Genomic DNA, 16,156 nt, shown 5'->3' on the forward strand with positions numbered 1-16,156 from the left:
GGGGCATTACACTGCAATAAGATGATAAGTGGCTCCAATGTTGTGGCTGATTGGTGCATAGTACATGTGAGGGAGAAACAAGCTCTTTGTGTAAGCCAAAAAAGTCTTTCTGCTTTAGTTTACTCTTTTTAGTCTTTGGTTTTCAATTTTTCTAAACTAAACAATTTGAATGAAGTTTCTACTTTTCCTATACAAACCCCACCAATTTATAATTCACACTAACTGGTCTGAAATGCAGACACAAGCATGCATCAAGCATAGGTACCCGCCTGTCATGAATAATTCAGAAGTACCACATGGAATTATGTAAGAAAAAAAAGAACGAAAGAAAATAAGGCCCACAGGAAATGAAAAACAAGCGGGTGTTTAGCCTTTTGATAACAGCTAAAAGCGAGCGGGCTGTAAAACTGTGATGGAAATGGTTAACAGCCACAGAGAGCGAGGGACAGAGCTAATGGAGAGCCACATTTCCTACTAAAACGGATCCTACAGCAGACCAGGAGATGTGCTTGAAAGTGAGAAGAGAGGGGCGGAGAGGGAAGGGAAGAAAAGCAGCCGTGGAGCTGATATTGATCTTCTGTCAGGGAGATTGATAGAGCAATAAGGAGCTGAGGAGAGGAGAGATGAAAAGTGGAGTAGAGGTGGAGGGAGGTGGAGGAGGATGGCAAGGTGAGGGAGCGAGAGAGAGAGAGGATTGCAGGGTGTTAGATAAATGGATGGCAGGGCGTCGGAAGGGGAGATGAGATGAGAGGGTGAAGAAAAGAAGAAGGAGAGGGCTGAGAAAGTGATACAGAATGAAAAACCAGGAGAGGAAAGAGAGGGAGAGGCGATGTTGATGAAGTAGCCTGCGAGTGACATCACTGAAAGGTGAAAGATCAGCTATCACTTCCCTAATTAGGTCAAGGAGAGCAGAACGACGGGGTGATGGATGAATTGGGGGGCAGAGAAAGAGAGAAAGAGATGATTGGATTTTATGTGTGAGAACGAATGGTGTGTTAGACCAGCTGAGACACTAAAGGTGACCTCCAGTTGCCTAATGGCACAATACATATTCTTTAATGAAGTCACCAGCAAAGTGCGGTCACATCTAACTACAGCTCCACCGGCAGCTCCTGTGTGCTGAGTGAAGAGATCAGCAAGTGCGTGTGTGTGTGCGCACGCATGAGTATGCGTGTGTGCATGTGTGTGCAATAGAGCCTTGTCAGTGTGACATGTGAAGCATAGCACAGTACCATTCATTTGAAGCCCCAGGTGTGCGCATGTGTGTGTGTGTGTGTGTGTGTGTGCGTGTGCGTGCGTGCGTGTGTGTGTGTGTCAGGGTGATGTATGGGCATGTGACGCTGTGAGTAGAGGACCCGCACAGCCATCACTCAGGTTCAAGGCCTAATGGAGAGTCCTGGTAGACAGCTGGCTGATAGATAGCATGACCACCACAGACACACACACACACACACACAGACAGACACACACACACACACAGTCATCAGATAACAGTGCTAATGCCTGACCTCACTCACTACACGTCCTTCAGCGGCAAGAGGGAGAAGGGAGAGGAGGGGAAGGAGAAGAGAAAATGAAACAACTGTGTGTGTGTGTGTGTGTGTGTGTGTGTGTGTGTGTGTGTGTGTGTGTGTGTGTGTGTGTGTGTGTGTGTGTGTGTGCTTTCCTGTGGGTATGCATTGTGCATTGTGAGTAACTGACATGTCTACTGATATGATCTCAATTTCCTTGTTAGTCCCTTTCGCCAGTTTGTCAGGAGCCATTAACATCACCAGTGATCCCAACTTCCTTGGCACACAATCACACACACAAACACACACACACACACATATATATATATGTGTGTGTATATATATAAAGACTATATACGGACAATTGCACCACAGCTGCATCGACCGCTGAAGCCACATGTGTTTCGTGTTGCTGCAGGCCGCAGTACACAGGCAGCCTTCACTCTTCATTAGCCTCTGTTTGAATGAGATGCTCGGAGACATTAAGGTAAAGTTACAGGCCAATTAAGTAAGTAAAGTCCCCTCAGGCGTCAGTGCAGGAGGCAACACTGTGGTGGTGGGCAGAGACTACAGAGTGATCAGTAAGCAGGAGGCAGGTCTGAAGGAGAGGATGGAATTTGACACATTAAAGTCTTCACGACAATATTTGTAAATAACACTTCATTCCTGCATGGCCTTCATGAAAACACTCATATTCAGAGTGGATTGTTTTTTTAAATTCATGAGATCCCAGCTTTAGACGTGTTTCCATTCTGTAAACAGCACGGTCAGGAAACTAGTGAGACACAAACATGTCAAAAGATATTATCATCAGAAATACAGTACATCTGGGAGCTGTGTGGGTCACTGACCCCTCTCTCTGATGTACCATCACATAGCCTGAGTAATGATAGCTTTTAGAGAGACCGGCTGTCAAACAGAAAAGTAATGAATTACACTTGGACAACTTTTGCTACTGTTATTAAGCAGCATTTTTTCCTAGTTTTGACTATGTGGTCAAAGCCTCAAATAGTTGCTCCTCTGAGTCACAGAGCTCCATTGTTACAATAAATAATATAATACTCTCAGCCACATTGTTGCATCATAATCTTTCATCACATTAAATATGGTCTCTGTTATTGTTTTTGATCATCCCACACACACGTGACGCTGCCATGCAGTATAAACTCACTAGAACTCCAAATGTATGTAGATCCACAGGTGAAAATGCATTTTCCTTCTGGTTAAGCAACGTTATCTCAAAAGTGCAGCGGCCAGCCTTTTTAAGGATACTATGATGACATTTTTGTAAAGACAAAACAATCACGTGTTTCTGAGCAATTTTTTAAAATGCAGATATGAATGAATGACACAATCGTGTCATTTGGGGAACTGGTGATCTACTCAAGGTGTTTCAGTATGAAGGCAACAAAGAGGCCTGTCAGTCTAGTGTTAACCAGTCATTAGTTACCGTTGCTATTTTTCAAGCCAATACTCACCACTTCTGATTAATGAGTTATTTTTTTCATACACATCTGAATGTGTTGTGTGTTTCCTGTCTAGAGAGGTGTGACCTCTGAAAGAGAACATTTTCACAGGACTCTGTGCAGACCTGTGAAAAGCTACGTACAACTCATGATTCAGTAGCTTGGGTACAGGTCTGGACTTTGACTAGACCAGTGCAACACCTCCTTTCTTTTCTTTTTCGGCTACTTTCTTGTAGATTTGTTGCTGTGCTTGGGATCACAAGCTTCAGTTTTTGGATTCACATTTTATTCTGTAATACTTCACAGAATCAAATTTTTAGCTCCCAGATCAAGTGGGTGCAAAACAAGCACAAATCATCACCTCTCCACCACCGTGTTTGAGAGTTGGTTTGAGTTGTTGATATGTTGTTTATATGAAGTGTTTGGTTTTCATCAAACATGGACACGGCCCATTTCATTCTTGTCTTTCCAAAGGTCATTGTTCCAGAAATCTTTTGGTTTATTTAGATGCAACTTTGCAAAGCTAAACTGTGCTGCCATGTACTTTTTATAGATAAGAAAGTTCTCCTAACTGTCATGAAATAATGACAGGACAGTTCATGAACATATGCTTTTATAGAGGTACTCACATTTGCTGATGATCATGTAATCAAGTACACTTGATTAGCAGCTTATCCTCTTAATGCTTATGAAAGCAGTAAGGGTGTATTTTTCACAGGTCCTGTGGGAGCTTCCATTCACTCTGGGAATGCCATATTTGTTTTCATTGGCGTTATTGTCATTTAACAGCACAGTTGAAGGCTTGTGGAAATACAATCAAAAAATCTCTTAATGGGTTTCCTTTTCATTAACAGAAGCCTTTTCATTAAATAAATTCTTAGAGTTTCTCCTCTTGTGTCTTTCCGTAGAATAAACTTGTAGCCGGAGCATCAAAGAGGAAGATATTAAACATCGGAATAATGAATATGGAGCTTTCAACTTAAACGACTGCAGACACATTAGGAATGGATCTTGCTTTGTGGACAATGAGTGTAGTCTCGCACCATTGATTTCTCACCAGCTTTTATTGCACTCCATCGACGGCTAATGCCCCTAAGATCCTGCTGCAGTCTGAATTATTCAGCAGGAGTGTTTTGTTTTTGTGTCAGGGCTGCGGGGGTAATTCTAGATCTGCGATATTTGATGATCTGCTGCAGGAGTAAAATGTCTCATGACTCTTTTTTCCCCCCATAGTAACTATGGGGTCTGATGTGTATGTATCAGCTGATGTGGAGCATCCATATCAGGTTGAGAAGAGGGCCTTGACAGTGATATTTAGCGTTTGGCTGCATTCCAGTTTTGTCCCGAGCCGCATCAAGGCTTTTCATTTCAAAATGAGACAGACAGGTGGAATGAGACGGAACAGGAGATGACCGACTTCTCAGTATCACGGGGGAATTAAAAGAGACATTGATGGAATAGCTCAGAAGAGGAAACAATAGCCAAAAAGAGAAGAGACAGAGACACACAGGAGCACAAAAACAGAGAGTGTAGAGCCACAGAGAAAACAAGGCAAAACCACTGAGAATATTGCAACAGCACAGAGGAGCTGTATACACAGAGAGACAGAAAGAGGGATCCACGAGGAAGGGAAGAGACAAGGAGAGAGGACAAAAGTGCGTTGGTTAAGATTCAGGGCAGGCAGTGGCACGGGGCTATCATTACCATACATCAGGACAATAAATGAGGCTTTCAGCAGGCCGTAATAAGAGTTTGATAAATCATCGGGGCCAGAATTAACTAGACGTCAAAACAATGTGAGGGCTCTGACGGATGGCAGAGGAGGGGCCGATGGCACAGATTAGTCTAGCTGGGAGTGAAGGAGCACTGAAGGGATGAAGGGAGGGAGGGCGTGAAGAGAATGGGGGAGGCAAGAAAGGGGAGATAGGAGGAGAGGTGAGGTGAGGTGAGGAGCACAAGGACAGAGGCAGGGAGACTGTTAAACAGAGGATTGAGATGGTGTCTGCTCTGTCACTTTGATGTCCATGAGAACGTTTGCATCATGCTATTGTGGATGTGTGATGTCAGCATTTTTCCTCCACCTGTGTGTGTTTATCTCTCCTCACCTCTAACCTCTGACCTAAGGAAAAAGCTATGCAATGTGTTGCTTTTTTATTCATCTGTGTGCATGTGCACGTTCTTTAGTATGTGTGTCATGCTTTCACCACCCCACAGCTAATCTTGTTGGTTATCATGATGAGTGGTTGGTACAGTGTTGCTACTGTCCTTGTTTCTCCCCCCTCCCCGCTGCCAAACCCCTATTCACACCCCCCAGTGGGTAGCTTTAATTGCCAGGCTCTGACCTTTGCCGAGCGGCAGTGACAAGGCCTGTCTGTTGCGGTGGGAGGTGGTAGCGGCTCGATTAGCTCTGACAGCAGAGCCAGGCAATCGGAGGGAGGGTAGGAGGAAAAGGGGGGTGCGAGGAGAGCCAGCGCCGACTAATTGGAGCCCCTCAACCTCGGAGCAGTGAGCTAGAGAGCAGTTGCACTCGTCCGGGGCATGGTGACGAATCATGTGCATGTGTGTGTGCGTGCCTGCGTGTGTGTTGGGAGGGTAGTGGACTATGGGGAGAGTCACCTCTACTCTACTAAGCATGAGCCCAATGAGTGTACATGCGCACACATGGTTTGTGTGTGTTGTGTCCAGTCTGTAGCGTGTCTGTTTAACCAGTCTTTCTGTGATGTGTGTGTGTGTGTGTGTGTGTGTGTGTGTGTGTGTGTGTGTGTGTGTGTGTGTGTGTGTGCATGACTCGACTGCGCTGTCTACCACACTGTAGTCACTGAGCCTTTTGCTTTTTTTGGGGGGGGGGCTAGAGAGAGACTAAGTGGAATGGACAGTTAGATTGAACAGAACGAGGCACAATTACCAGGTGACGCTGAGAAGATAATGTTGTCCCAATCTAACTCGCCCCTCAGCCTCCTCTCCCTCGCTTACTCACACACACACACACACACACACACACACACTGACATGCATATACTTTTTTCTCTCCCTCTCTCTGTTGCTGTGTCCTACAGGCTGGAATCGAACGATCTCTAAAGAATCACAGGCTGAGCAGCCCTGCAGGCAGAGACCACCCAGCCTTTATCAGCTGTCTTCCTCCTGCTGGATGCTGGGAGGAGTGAGCTTTCGGGCCTGCTTGTTGCACAGACCTACCGGGAAAGTGAGTCATATAGTTTGATCTTGGTGACTCTGCCTGTGAACAGCTTATTTTATGTTTTATCTGCTCTGTCCAAGAGACTTTCATAAGGTCAAATTCAGACTGACAATTTCCTAGGATATCAGTGTCTAACATGAATGCTGCATTTCTTTTATTTATCTAACAATTTCATGAGTTTAATAAAGTATGAAATCACATAAGTGAAAAATGAAGTCAAAAAACCGCAGTTCCTTCAGTGGCCACTTGAGACTGGCTCCAAAAGTGAGTAAGTCTCATTCTATTTCCCCCTTCACAGCAACTGTACAGGAGGTACCAGTTTAATGGTCAGGATATAAAAGCTTTGAGAGTACAATGCAGTCCATGAACTTCTGCTTTTATAGAGGTGCTCATATTTACTGATGATAATATTTATTGACGAGTGTGTCATTGCTGACTGCTGAGTGTTTTATTGGTCGCTTCCTTGGCACTTACTAGCAGGTATCTGTCATGGCTAGTGCTGTGTGGACTCAGAAACACGGAGTAACTTAGGGCGCAGCTTTATTGCTGGAAAACTCTTAAAACAATAACCGTTACAACAAATAAAACTGGGAGTGAGTGTGAGCGCGAATGGTTGTCTATGTCTATGTGTTAGCCCTGTGACGGACTGGCAACCTGTCCATGGTGTACTCTCCCTAAGACAGGGACTGGGAACAGGAAACTAGAAGCTAAGAAAACTCATGCTAGGAAAACCAACAGGGACACAACGAGAGGACACAGCAAAATGAGGGTACAACGCGACAACAAGCAGGATATGACAGAGGACTAAAATACATGGCGGAATAATCAGGAAACGGGAGACAGAAGGGAAACACAGCTGGGACTTATTGGGGATTAATTACGAGACAAAGAAAGCAAAACCGAATACACTGACATAACACCCAGACTTTCAAAGTAAAACAGGAAACACACCGAGTAAACTTACAGACTCAGACTCAAAGACACGGCTTCACATGACTGACTTGAAACCAGAGAGAACAAAGAGACAAAACATAAGGACTAGAAATCACATGAACCATGAACAAAAAGACTATTAATGATAAACCGTGATGAAATCACGTCTGTGTAAGAATGATACAAAAATCAAAACACTGGGTCACCGACGCAGGACCGCGGCATTATCTGTGTCTGTGGTATGCACTCGTACAGTTAGGTACAGCTTTCTAACCAGTCATAGTAGCATTAGGTGATCACTTAACATTCAGTTTTATTTTTTAGGGTTGATTCATATCAGTCACAACTAGTTGTCTCAACACATTCAATCTCTGGTTTGATTATGTTCCTTTTTGTCACCAAAATAGCAAAGCCCCCCAGAGAGCACCAACCATTTAGTTACTGTATCCAACTATATATAGTCTATGCATAAAGCTTGTTGCTGCTGCTGTAAAAACTTGTAAAAACGTGTGCAGTGTTTGGGCACTTTACTTAATATACCTGTCAAATTTAATGCAATACAACACAAACCTTGGGGGAACCTTCACGGCAATGAAGAGACACAGTGCTGAACTAAGTACTAGCAGATCAGATCATATATAATGTGTTAGCATGCTAAAATGTTCTGATGGGTGTGACCATAATGCATAGCTTTGAATGGTAGGAATCCCCCCAGTTTAGCAAATAGCTTCTAAGACCAAACTCCTCATAGATCAAAAAGGGGACTGATGGTTTTTAATCCTACTGCGTGCATGGGTAAACTAACAGCAGTTTTGGTATTTATTTATAATTTTATCACTGAGTCCCAATGAATAAACATGAGATCGATGCAGCTACTCTATTGGGCCACAGTCAGCATTTTTTAAATAGTTTTGTCTAGCCTACTTATTTAGTAATTCACTACAAAATCTGAAATTCAATTGCAGAAAGAAATCTAATCTGTGAGTCAAATATTTCACTGCTGATGAAATTACTCAGCAACTTGGGTTCAGTTTGGGAATCATCGCCCTGGAATCGCAGCTTAATGCACCAAAGATCCGGTGTATGACAAGACGGTGTGGGAAACCCCATGCCTGGTCGTGCCTCAGTCCCACAGTCAAAATCCTTTTCAGACTCAGCTCATTTACTCCAATTCTTCCTTAAATCCTAAACATCATATATTAATGAGTGACACTAATATAGACGACAGACTCAGAATAAACTGGGTCCAATCCCTGTGGATCCTGGACACCACTAACTAACTAATCTAATTTTACTGGAACAAAATATCTCAGTGCAATTTATGCACTGCACATGCGTGGCCACCCTCAACTGCTTCTAATATTAAACTTAGTACAACCACATACTGAATCTCCCACTAAATGTATATTGCTTGCCACAGACGTTGGGTTTGAAACATTGCCAATGTAAAGCTGCCTGGTTTAGAGTCCAGCTCTATTTAGGATGGGTATATGCCTCTTTTCTGTCTAACCCTGTTAAATGTGATACTGCTGTCAGTTCTTTTATTAGTGCATGTGATGATAGACGAGGAGTGAAAGGTCTAAATTGGTTTAAGTTGACCCAGGTGAGGCTCATGGGTTCACAGTAGGGACAGAGCCAGCCCTGCTGGGTGTGAAAGTTCAGTGTCTCGAGGCAACAACAGTTTTTTAGTCATTATACATGGGAACAAAGGACGGTTAGAGGTGAGGGGTGAATAGTGCTGCCCTAAGTATTGGGTACAAAAGTCAGACATGAGGAATCACGGTGGCCTGAGCTAGTAGAACATCACGCAAACTTCACATCTGATCTAATCTAACTTTGCTGCAGGGGTATTTAGGTCCCAAAACTAATTCCCACATGTACCAACTCCCCCAGCTCTGTTAGTAATATTAACTAGCCCTTTACGGTGTGGTGTCAAGTCTTTGACTGACAAACAGCAGTGTAATGACAACCATCTGGCGTAGTAATGAAGCCAGCAGTGGGAATGAGATGTTTTAATTAATGAAAGCCACTCCATTAACTCTGATGAGTGGCTTATCAGCTCCGGCTCATTATGCAAATGGAATTAAGATAGCTGAGCAGCCTGCATCGTTAATAACAGAGTTGTTAAGGCATTTTGTTCAAAGTGACTTCCTTTGACCACGGCTTGCCAAGAAGTCAGCTGTTCCGACACATTATATGTCCATATGTATATGTACAGTGTCGGTCAGGACTTTTCTTAGTGTGTCAGTCTTTTTTTTTCCCCAACCACAGTATTATATACCCTTAAGATTTTAAATATGTCGTCTAAGTTGCAGAGACAAGTGGGAGCAATTTGTAAGTCGCAGGTACCAAGTGGAGGTAAAGCATTCGAGCAGATACCCACTGTTGCCAAAACATGAGTAGAAAACCTGGAGGGTTTTTGACCTGAAACATCAAAGCTGTGAGCAGGTGCAGCTTTGTCATGTTTACACGTTTTGGTCTATGAATAAGCTAAATGATCCATCCATCCATATCTCCATGCTCGTTAACAGGTTCTGCCAGAAGGTCTCCTCCTACTTGGGTATGCCTGAAACACCTTGTGGCTAGCTGAACTACAGCTAACTTTTGTTAGCCTGTGGACGTCAGTGCTAGAGTTTGACCATTTCCAAAGTCCCTGCAGCAGAATAATCTTAAGAGGAGTTTAGGCTAAATTTCTCTAATGACGTTTAAAAATTGTCATTAAATTTGAAAGTAAATGGGTAAAAAAATCTACAGACTGAATCTTTTTCATATTATAGCCTGTAATGCACACCATTCTATATTTGAACAGGAAAGATCATAGATCCTTTCGAGGTGCTCTTTTGAACGCTATTGTGTGAAGTAAATTAGAAAAAATCCTTATAATAAATCTTCAAAAATAATGGGTCTTTTTATTAGCTGTTAAACAAAGATATATTTTTGATCTATTGAATCAAAGACAACTGGTCAAATTCCAAATGTGCTATGATTAATATGTTGAATCCCATCCCCGTTTTACTTCAGATCTGCAAAGCATTTTAGCTCCTTTTAGCCATTTATGTTGATCTTCTGGCTCTCTGTAATGACTGAATTATGCTACTGCTATGACGTAACCAGCCACTCCTCTTAACCTTATGCCATAACCTTCCATGAAACCTAGCGTGCACCTTTCAAGAAACGTGACTACACACTGGGTTGATCCTGCTGATGCACAATTCAGCCATAACCCCTGGCTGCTGGTAACTTTCAGTAACAAAAAAGTTCTTGGCTGATGTTTGTCAAATCACCGCTAAATGCAGACAAAAAGCAGTCGCTGTTGTCCATAGTACTGTACAGCATTTACCAGATGTAAAGTCATGTACCAGAACCTGAAAAAAAGGAAAAAGAATGGCATTGTATTCAACATGTGGTCAGAAAAACAACATAAGAATGTGTCATGTTGGCTGCTGACAGATTCATTGTAACATAGATGAATGTGTTGTGTTATATGTGATATATTAAATTATTAACGTATATGTGTTAGTCCCCATAGGGAAATAGTTCCTCTGCATTTAACCCATTCACCCAGTGAAGCAGTGGGCAGCCACCAATGCAGCGCCCGGGGAGCAGTGTGTAGGGACGGTACCTTGCTCAGGGGTACCTCAGGGTAGCCGTTCAGTGGAGTCGAACCCCCGACCTTCCGATCATGGGGCCACCACTGTACCTACTGAGCTATCCCTTCCCTTGTATAACAAAAAGTCAAGAAGTAAATACTGTTTTATTTGAACTTTTTATCTTTCTTTACCTCTTTTTGCGCACTCTTGTGTCTAAAAATGTTCATGTACATCTGTGTGTTTGTGTGATCATATTTCTCTGTTCCTCTTGTGTGTGCGTGCATTCGCATGGGGGGAGATGGTGTGACTCTCTTTGACCCTGTGGTCATTAATCTCACTCGCTGTCAGGGTAATAGACACTGATGGACAGGATTGTGTTTGCTCACTCACAATCTCTCACACACAAGACACACACACGCACTCACTCACCAGTGCTGACAGCCTCAAACAGACCCCTCCACACACACCCACACAATTCAGTTACTCATTGAAAGCAGCTGACGTCCATTCACTGAATAGTCCAAAAACAGCCTGCCGCTGGTGCATGTGGGTGTGTGGGTGTTCTCAAGTCATCTGTCACTACCTCTGCTGGTCACTCGGAGCGCTCTGCTTTTATTTAAATTGGTCAAACCTATCATTGGCCTGGACCGATTCGCTGGCCCACAAGGTTGCAACAGTTCTCCGAAACATCTGCATGTTACATTTCCAGCAACACCCTGCCACCGCCGCCACCATCGATGCTTTGTCCAGCCTGCTTGCTCACTTCCTCCACATTTCAAAGCAATTACTCCATGTTGATTTAGCTGTCATTTGGGGCATGTGTTAGAGCATGTGATTTATAGAGCACCCGCCCGGTGCCAGTTGACTCGCGATAAATTGCACAATATTCCAAAAGGCTCATTTGCTTAGCGCTACATTAGCAGGCCGATGATTGCTACACAAAGCCTTGTAAATGAGTTCTGAGAGGGGCCCCATCACTCAACATGTCATGTAGCCAATCCCATTATTATTTATGACTGGAGCTGGGCCGCATTTCCTCAGAGGCCAGGCAAGACTCATATGTGTGCCGTGACAGCTCTGCTCTGCCTCTGTGTGCGCGCTTGTGTGTAGGAGAGAGACAGAGAGAGAGTTTGATATAGGTCATATCTGCATGCTGAGCAGGAAGGAGCCAGGCTGTCTGTGTTATCTGCTGGAGAGTGAAGATTAAAAGATGGTGATGATTGTACACAGGCAGATGGGAAGATGATGGAACAATGACCAACTAACTTATTAACCAGCTTCTTCTTTTTCCTTTTTTCTGCTTTGTCTGGTTTCTCCTCCTTCTGTAAACATAGATATACACAATCTGAACAAACCAATAAATCCAGAGATGTCTCCAAACAAAAGCCTCTTCAGTGCACCGACAATGGAGGAGACCACTGCGGCTCACTGTGTTTATTCACTCTTATCTTCTTCATGTCAGGGCCAGTGTGAAGAGCAGCCCGGTTCTGGGCCCTACAGTATTTGGCCTTTTTCATGGTCGCTCAGACATGTCATAACACTGCTACTTACATTCACTGCTGTCAAACATGTCAGCTCTCCAAACCATAACAAAGATAACAGAGGCTCTGCTCTCAGATCCATCGCTCAGCGAGTGGATATGTGCGTGTGCGCATGTTGACATTACAGCTGAGCTGTTATTTGATCAGAACCATGATCTAAGTGTCTGTGGTGATTAGGTGTAATCTGCTTTCCAGGGCTATGATCTATGATCTGCAGCTGTATGGGGAGGGTGTGTGTTGCAAGCCTGGTTATTGGGGGCAGAAGCGACAGCTTTAGACAGCACAGGGATCTTCAAAAAGCATACATTTCATTACTGAACGTGTATGAATATACTGTAAATAACTCTAAACCTGCATGAGTCAGTCTAATGATGTCAGGGATGCATTTACCATAATGGTAAATAACTTTTAGCCTGTAGCTAAATGAATCACTGATGATGTTCTATACAGTCTTTGTTGCTGTTCTCTCATTCGGTCATACCCAACAGTAAGCAATAAACTAAATAAGCTACTGTCATCACTGATGGCATGCTGCTACTTTTGAGAGGATCGTTAGTAAGGTAGCCCTTTATATTATGGTCCATGACCAAGGGCATAATTTCCCTGTGATTAAATCAAATGTTAAAGGACTTTTATTGTGAAATTACAATGTAAATATGTGTATGTACAAATACTTAAGATTAGGCACATTAGAATGACGAGGTCATTTTTTAATTTCAAGCACTACGCAATTTCTGACAGTATTTCCTCATCTTACGTCGTAAACACACAGTATTTTTCAGGGCCATATTATGAAGTGAACTGAGTGAAAAGTACACTGTTCTAGCAATGTAAGATATATAGAAATATCGTTACACAAAATTACTTCTGCACTACTTATATTTATTTACAATGTAGTTAGTTATTTGCATACCTTCACTTATTTTCATAACTGAAGGTATGCAAAGATCAGAATTATTCATGCTCTATCTGAAGTTACTTACACATAATACTTCAAATTAGTTACAGTCTTCTTAAGTGTACTTATAGTGTAATTATTTTCTTTGTTTCCTGTAAAAACCTGACCTGGAACCCGCTTATTCTGGTGTACTCAATTTAAAGTATATGTAGATACATTTAATTCATTGTCATTTCAATAAAGATACATTAAAATTCCATTTAATTATAGACTCGCAGGCCGTAATATAAAGTGCTACCATTGGAAAATTAGCACACTCACTGGTGAATAGATATAATTTGTTAAAAGTGTAAAAGGAGTGATTGAAGATGTAGACAGTGTCTGTTTAGCAGAAAATGTTCCACTAAGTCAAAGACGTGTGACGCAACACGTATAATACCAGGGCCAGTTCTACTTGTTCCTCTCCTGCTATAACAAGCAAGAAATCAATGCTGACTAAAAAAGTTTGATTATTAACATCTTGGTATGTATTTAGCTGACATCCCAAAGTTCCAGTATATGAGCAAATGCCCATTTTTTCCCCACCATCATATAATGAGCATGGGTTCTGGGCTATGATTAGTATCATACCAAGTAATAGCATAGTATTAGGGATCGTTTTCCCCAAAGGTCAACCACCTGCAAACATTAACGGGGTATTTCTGGATTTGAAGGAGCGAATCGTCACCACAGTCTAAATTATGAGCTGTGTTTAATCAAAGAACATGTCAAGGGTTATAGTTTGTGTGTTTGTAAATAATAATTAAATGTCAATATCTATACATGAGGTATTAATCAGCTCCTGCAATCCACCAATAAAAAAGCACAAAAACCATACTTGAGTCTTCTGGTGCATCTCTGGACCAAGAAATTAGTCTTTCAAACTTTCAAGCTAATTTTGTGTGAAGGATTATTAGCGACGGTGAGAGCTGGGTCTCCAACTATGAGCAAAAAGCATGAAGTTAGTGTGTAAATTCACACGTGGGACCAAGAGCCTGTCTTTCTTTACCATGAAGTGATCCTTTCAGCTACACTAACACAATCTCAACACCAGCCTTACTCAGCAGACTTGGCTCCATGCAACTTCACCTGCTTTCCCTTCAAGTCCTGAATAAGCTGCCTGCTGGAAGGAAAATAGGTCAGCACAGGACACAAGGAAGCAATCTAAGAAAAAAAACATATAATGATAATAAATTAGTGCTGTTATCAGATCAGGTATATATATATATACATATATATATATATATATATATTTTTTTTTTTATTTATTTATTTTTTTTGTTTTTATGGCTGATTGCAATTTTTTGATGATGTCTTGTAAATTACTTATAACAATATCAGGGCTTTCCCCAAAATGTTCCTATTGATTGTAGATAGATTACAGATTAGATCTCTTTCTTTCCACATACAGGTGAATTAGTCAAGTGACCACTGGGGTCGGTCCATTTCTAAGGTAGCATAGACCAACAGACCTGTTGCAAACAGTTAAAGTGACATAAAAAGCAGATTGCAAATGCGAATGAAACACAAAGGGGGTTGTTTTTAAGTTAACAATTATAATTGAGGCCAGTTGCTAATGATAAGATGTTTTCTTTTCACATTCTTACTTCCAAGTGATAAAGTCACCAAACTGGGATAAATGGTTACTCGTTAGAATTTACTTCAGTTGCATAAATACAGAAGTGGCAATTTTAGTTGCTACCTAACAGCATTAAAAACACAGACACACAGCCTGGTACCAATAAGTGTTCTGCTCTTCATGGTTAATTTCCCCCCTTTATAACAACTCTGTGGGGTTTAACTCATCCGTCTGGACACTGGAGGTAAGGGCATGGCTGCTTTGATTAACAAGTTTGCAGACAGCTGTAGCCATTGACCTAAACCCTTTGTGGTGTTTTTAATGCAACTAGCTCACAGGTATTGTGGTTCCTGTGTGGTACAGAACATTCAAGAGAAAAGTGCTTTAGCTTTGGTGAGTGAAACACTGGCATGTTGTTATTGTGTTAGTAATAGCATTGATGCAGCTTGCTAATAAGCTAGCTTAAGACACCACTATCTTGTCTGAATATTGTAAATGAGCCCAAAACACTGACAATGAGCCCAGAAACCAACAGGTGATGGTATTTAACTTAACCATGGTATTCCAAAGATTTTGTCCCACCGCTCGCAGTGCATCTGTTGCACACATTGCAAGCGAAAACATTCTGCTGTCAAACGGGGCACAACATTAAGTGTTCGGCCTTTTTTTTCTACATGCAGCTCCAAGATTTGCGATCGCATTCTTTCTCACCAAACTAGGTGGCAACAAATCTCTGCCTTTTTTCTGCCTGCAAATAAAAAAGGGAGCAACACAAAGCTGCTGAGAAAAGACCGTGACATTCTGCTGTTGCGCTGCTGAGAGCAGTAAGTGAGCCTTGAATTAAGAAGCAAAGATCATGAAAGAGGTACTGTTTTCACTACAGTGAAATGAATTTACTGCCTTCAATCAGAGCGGGATTTCTAACAGTCAAAACATTTCTGGGTGCAGTTTCTAAGCGTGAGACAGAGTGTGTCATTCTGTCAACCAAAACACAGCGAAGTCTGCTATCAACCAGAAGGAGACAGATTGCCTAACAGATTTTGAAATGCATCCAAGATGCCCATCTTCATTCATGCACAACACGGTGCATACTCAGATTATGATACAACATATCAGGTGGCCTGGTGCTTCATATCTACAAATCCCCTGCCCTCCATCATTCAGACTTTGAGTCACTTCGAAAACTGCCCATGGAGATAATATTTACAGCAGTGATCCAGATTGTTACATCAGCGCAGATAAGCCCAGACCTGCAAGAGTCATCACTTGCAGCTGTTTAACTGTTTCCATCAACAGTGGAATTACTGGATGTTCGTAATAATCTCAGAGGAAACTTGAGACAAAATTCAACCTCCTCCAAATCAAAGAGAGGATGAACATTGTGCCCGTGCTGACGCCTGACG

This window comes from Perissodus microlepis, chromosome 12, assembly GCF_051167445.1.
Source record: "Perissodus microlepis isolate ML-2025 ecotype Zambia chromosome 12, ASM5116744v1, whole genome shotgun sequence".
In the NCBI taxonomy this organism is placed as follows: Eukaryota; Metazoa; Chordata; class Actinopteri; order Cichliformes; family Cichlidae; genus Perissodus; species Perissodus microlepis.